The sequence below is a fragment of the Egretta garzetta genome, unplaced genomic scaffold (assembly GCF_000687185.1).
Source record: "Egretta garzetta isolate BGI_Z169 unplaced genomic scaffold, ASM68718v1 scaffold228, whole genome shotgun sequence".
Classification (NCBI taxonomy): Eukaryota; Metazoa; Chordata; class Aves; order Pelecaniformes; family Ardeidae; genus Egretta; species Egretta garzetta.
The window spans coordinates 3,596,008-3,602,157 of NW_009260758.1; positions in this window are offsets into that span (position 1 = coordinate 3,596,008).

A 6,150-nucleotide genomic window follows, 5' to 3' on the forward strand; every position below is an offset into this window, starting at 1 on the left:
AATCAGGTCTCCCTGCAGCCTTCTCTTCTCCAGGCTGAACAAGCCCAACTCCCTCAGCCTGTCCTCATAGGAGAGGTGCTCCAGCCCTCGGATAATTTTTGTGGCCCTCCTCTGGACCCACTCCAACACTTCCATGTCCTTCTTGTGCTGAGGGCTCCAGAGCTGGATGTGCTTGCAGCACCTTCCCAGGAAAAGCTTTGGTGCCGTGTGGTGTGAAGCAGAGGGTGGCGGTGAGCTGGCTGAAGGAGACCTGCCAGCCTCGCACGCGGGCACGAGCCCGGACGGTGCAGTGGGGGTGCGGGGATGCAGGGTGAGGATGCAGCGAGAGCACCAGCCCTGGGGAAGAGGAGTCGCTGGTGAGGCTGTGGCTGAAGCAGCCAGGGCAAAGGGAGCCAGCAGGGACAGCTGAGACATGGTAAGAGGAATAGATTTTCACTTCTGAGTATTACGCTTCTTGGGCTGGCTTGCACCTTCCCGGGGCTGAAGGCGGCCGCTGGCGGCAGGCGGGGGCTGAGCTCTGATCATTTCCCCCCAAATTTGGGGGCATCTCTAATTGCTCTCTGTGGCTCCCCAGGCTGCAAGACAACTGCTGCTGGTGGGATTAGTTGGGAGTTTCACTTAGCAGGGATGAAGGGCTGTCTTCTGGGGCTGGCTAATTAACAGGATTCTACTCGGGCGATTAAATAGCAGCTTGTTGAACACAGTCGATGAAATCTTTGGAAAACATAACAATTAGCAGGCAAGAAATGGCAACTTTGCCTCAGAAGCCTATCCCCCCCCAGTTGCTGATAGGGTTTTAACCTCTCATTCTCCAGCAGAGATGGTGTTGACTCCTAATTTGTTTGGTTTTGCTGCTGTCATTGGCCAGCTTGTTCTCTCTCCACTGTAACAGCAGCTGGCTCCTCTAGGGTTTCATCTCAGCTGCAGGGGCTTGAGATGTCCCACTTGGTGCTTTTTCTGAAGACTCTCTGGTGTGGTCTTAAAAGCCAGTGCTGGAGGAGAGGAGTGTTTCCCATCCAGAGAATAAATCCTTTGCCTTTCTGCTGCGGTGCTGGGGCTGCCAGCTCACCCGGCCGTGCCTTTGCACAACCGGGCTGTGCCTCCTCTGCGGGGAGGAGGGTTCTCACCACGGTTACTCCATGCACAGCAGCATCTCCCTCCCCTCTGAGCTACATGCGTTGGAAAGATCACATGAAGCATACAGGGTTCCCTCCCTGGGCACTCGCACCATTCACATGCACTGAAACAGGCTGCGGTTGCACATTAAGGCTCCTCTCTGCTGGGCTTTCTCACTTTCTGCTGTTGGGGTTGTTGTTTTGGTGGTTTTTTTTTTTTAAACTGCCTTTTGCAAAGTGGTTCTGAAAATGAGAGACATACCAGAATGAATTATTTTTGGCTTGTTTGCACCGTGGAGATGCTTGTGGAGTTTTGTGTTGGAGAGTAGCATTGAAAAAGAGCATGGGGGGAGCAAGAGCAAGCAGAGGAGAAGTTGCTTTTGCGTGGTGCGATGTGCCTTAGCAATGCCACTCGATTGCTGTGGAGCAGCGCATGAAAGTGTCTTCGATTTCAAGCTGCTTCATGCTACGGGCTGTGCGCGGTCTTCTGTGCGCTCTTATTTTAGCGTGGCAGGTTCAGGACAGGTTGGCATGCTCTCCTCGGTGATAATTAACTAATGCGGCGCTTCAGAGTGGGGAACACAAAAGCTCCGTGGGTCAGAAGGGGCTCGGTCAATGCTCTCCCGTTGCCAGTTGATGGGAGTACAAAAGAAATCACCTTTTATATTCTTCCTATGGGAGGATTGACCAGAGGGGATGAAGCTTAAGGGTTGTCTTAAAACACAAACGTGGCTGTGACAGAGGAAAATTACTGATGCCGAGCAGTTTATATAAACCCTCTCGTCTGCACACGGAGGGGAGGTGCTTTCAGCTGGAAACCATTCGTGTCTTCATGTCTCTACTTCTTCCTCTCTTCCCTCTCTCGTAATGATTCTCTTAGGGCAACGACGACAAGGAAATTAGATTAGACAAACAGTGGGAGATCCCACGGCTTGTTATAAAAGCCACCTCCAATCTTTGCTCCACTTTGACAGCTCTCAATTTCCTAATTTGACAAGTTAATGAAGACTGGATTATTTCCCAAGCTGTACATACCGCACCGCTGGAGAAGGGGGGGCTGCGCTCTGCACCAGGGTTACCCACCCCAGCACCTTCCTCCCACCCAGGCTGCAAAATCATCGTCACCGGGGAGGGAATCATAGAGTCATAGAATGTTTTGGGTTGGAAGGGACCCCTAGAGGTCACCCAGCCCAACCCCCATGCAGGAGCAGGGACACCGCTAACCAGATCAGGTTGCTCACAGCCCCGTCCAACCTGGTCTTGAATGTTCCCAGGGATGGGGCCTCCACCACCTCTCTGGGCAGCCCATGCCAGTGTTTCACCACCCTCATTGTAAAGAATTTCTTCCGTATATCTAGTCTAAACCTACCCTAGTTTAGTTTAAAACCATTACCCCTTGTCCTGTCACAGCTAGCCCTACTAAAAAGATTGTCCCCACCTTTCCTATAGGCCCCCTTTAGGTACTGAATGGCCACACTCAGCTCTGCCCGCAGCCTTCTCTTCTCCAGGCTGAACACCCCCAACTCTCCCAGCCTGGCCTCATAGCAGAGGGGCTCCATGTGCAGGCAGTGGAATGGGCTGGCTGAGCCAGCCAAGCTAAATACAGCAGGAGACGTCCTCCCACTCGCACCTCCCAGGCACCGCGTCCCTGGAGCGGGTGGGTGGGCATCCGTGCACCCGCGGGGCCTTGCTTCCAGCCTGGTGCCTGGCTCGGAGATGCAGGGCAGGAGGAAGGGCTTTAAATGTGATGGAGAAACCCCTGGCTGTTGGGAAGAGCATTGGTGGGAAGCGCAGAGGTCCCGGGTTGTCCTTGCACAACAGCGAGGCCAGGAGCAGAGTTTTGGGTCTTGCTGCTCCCCCTCCAACGTTCCCGTTGCAAGCCCAGTGCCCACGATGTGCTCTGGCTTGTGGGGAAACTGAGAGAGGAGAGTTTCCGTCAGCGTGCTGAGGCTCCATAAGTAAGCAAATCGGAGCAGGCTGGAAGCGAAGAGCAAAGTAGGGATCATTCATCAAGCGAGGGGGCCTGGAGTATGTTCCAGCTCATAACGTGTAAGGGAGAGCAGTGTTATGAATAGGCATGGGATGAATCCCCTTCTTTTTGGATCACGATTCTGTGTAATAAACATGCAAGACAATTTGTATAAAATAGTGAGGATTCTTTCCTAGAGAAGTAATTTAAAGCTGTATTTGCACATCAGGGAGCAGTTCGTAGGAACATTTTGGAGCTAATTTTCCATACAAGTGTGCAAATGGCTGCAAATGACTGGTGGTCAGCAAGTGATGGATGGTGCGTGTGAACCTGTGCGATGCTGTGCTCTCCCGGGGCTGGTACTCGCACTGCACGGCCTCCCGTCCTCCCAGGGAAGCATCCAGCCTGGCACCCCGCATCCCTGTCTCCTGCTGCCTTCCCCTGCCCTCTCCCGCTGCAGCCATCGGAGGTGTGGGGTGGATCACATTGCCAGTGGAATCTAAGGTAGATGGGATTTTTCCTGAGTATCTTTTGGTCACGAAACGGTGTTTTTTCTGGAGTAGAAAAATCCTGATCCAGATGCGCTAGTGCTGCTGGCTCTTAACAGCCTTTAAAAATAATATTTGCCTGTAAAAGGAGAGGGTGGCCTGCCAGGTAAAATGCGAAATGATCCTGCAATGTGTGGCGCAGGCACGGTCTGCACAGTAAGTTTGCTGGCTTTTTTTGGTATTTTTTTCTTTGGGATGATTTTTTGGGGGACTTTTTTGTTTTCTTTTGCTTTCAGTATTTCCCAGCTGGCTTGTTAGTCACTCCCCACGCCCTGCTGCTGCAGCTGCACCGCTCCTCTGGCTCTGTGTCCCGGCTCCCCTACCCTCTCGCCGTGGCTGTGTCGCAGGGAGTTACCGGGTGGCTCCCCCCGGCGTTTCACCCAGCGGGACACCCAGCTGGAGGGCCCCAGGGCAGCTCCTTCTCTGGGTTTTTTGAGGCAATCAGGGTGATGGTTCTCCCTCTGGAGTCAGGCCAATGACAAAAGGTGATGTGAGCATCCTCGTTGCCCTCGCCTCCGTCCTTTCTGCTCCTTTTTCACCCTTCCTGGGTGCTCGCAGCCTTCGTCCACTGCAGCACCCCTCTGTTCCTCCTTTGCACGTTTCTGGAATCGGCCCACGGGCTGCAGGGAGCGACGTGGCCGCTGCTCCTCCCCTGCCTCTTGTAGCATCTTCTTTATGCCAAAGGAGCGAACAACAAACCCTCTGCTGACAACCGCGCTGCCCTGCCGCGCTTCCAGGAAACCTCTTGGCTTTTTTTGGAGATCCAAATCCTACCGGACCCACAGTCTTGGGAGGGTCAAAACCAGAGGGTTGGATGTAACCCTGGGGGCTGAGCCCTTCCTCTGCAGTGTGGAAAATACCTGGCGGGGAGCTTGGAGGGCAGGGCAGGTTGCTCAACCTCTTCCTCTGCGGTTATTTTCCCAAATTGTTTTTATTGGATGTAGTCCCTGGATTTTTCTGAGGGGGGACCTGTTGACCGGGCTCTGGCGTGGGGGGCAGCAGACCCTGCGCGGTGCTGACAGCCCATCTCCCACCCCGGTGGTGACCTTTGCAAACGGGGTCCTGAGCTCGTTGGGAAGAACAGCCGATTTTCCCGGGGCTTGCCTGCTAAAGCAGAATCCCCTCCAAGCCGGTACTGTGTGCGCTGCTGCTCCAAAGGAGCAGAAAGCTTCCCTCCGCTGCCTGCACCCAGACCTTAATCTTTGGGATTAGGCCTCCCCCGATCCTCCTGCAAGCACAGGATGAGCTGAAGCCTTGAAAGAAAGATCTATTGAAAGCGTGGCTTTTCCCGGCACACCTAATCGGCTTGCCAGCACGCCACGGGACAGGGAGCAGCGTCTGGTTCTGCTTTTCCTCCTCTGCAAAGGAGCCATCGCCGGCTGCCCCGACGGAGGGGCTCCCGCTGGGCACCCAAGGGGGCCGAAAGGGCGTTCGCGCACGGTCCGCGGCCCCCCCCCCCCCCCCCAGGCTTTTCCTGCCATGAGGAGGTGGGAGAGGACTTTCAACATTTGCAATAGTTTTGCTGTTTGAAACCAGCAATGGCTTCCAGATTTAAGTACAGTTTTTATCTTCTTTTTTTCTGTCTACTGAAATAAAGGAGCCATTAGAGATGGTCTGTAATGTGGAAGACACATGTTTGTCTGGTGGTACCGTTTATATAGCAGCAGCCTGGACTGGAAAGCTGATCATCTTCTAAGAAAATAAATTATTTCTTCGCTGCTTGTGCTCCATCCTGGAGCTTCCTTTGAAGGCTTTTAAGTTTTGGACATAGATCTTTTGGTAATTAAAAACTTATTTAATCTTTGGATTTTTCTTGGGGGAGGGTGTGTGGGGGGGTTATAAATCTAAAACCTTAACAGCTCAATGAGAAAATACCTGCAAAGGGTGGGAAGAAAATGCATCTGCAGCGGAGGGCTGGTGCCGGAGCCGCCGTACGATGGCACTGCAACATAAAGCATGGAGCAAATCTGCGGCGGCGCCTGGGCTGAGCCTCCTCATCCCGCCAGGGTGAGCAGGGAAGCACCCTTCCTGGGGGGGGAAAAATGCCAAGGAAGAGAAAGGACTTATGTAAGGATAATTCTGCTATTAGTCAGGGGGAGCTGTCAGGGAGCCGTGTCTGGACTGGACTTTTCCTGCTTACACAAAGCGCATAATGCTATAGGAATTCATGGATAAACAGTGCAAATAAGAGGGGGGAGGCTATCTAAGTTACGAACAGCAGTAAGGAAATGGATTTTCTTTAACTGTCGCTGGCAAATTCAGAAAGCCCTTGGTTTCTAGGGGGTTTCTGAGCATAACTGCACGTTAAAAATAATCACGGTGTAACTTTTATATGAGACTTGTGCATTTCTCCCTTTCTTTGAGCACGCACCAAGCCTGAAACAAGCTGCAGGAGCAGGGGAGAGGCGGGGGGGGGCGGGCAGGTTGGCAGCTGAGGCTGTGCCAGCCAGGCGTTGCTCCCTGGGGATGGGACAGGGTGCCTTCCCGGGGGTCTGCCCTCCTGGGGGCACCGGGGGGC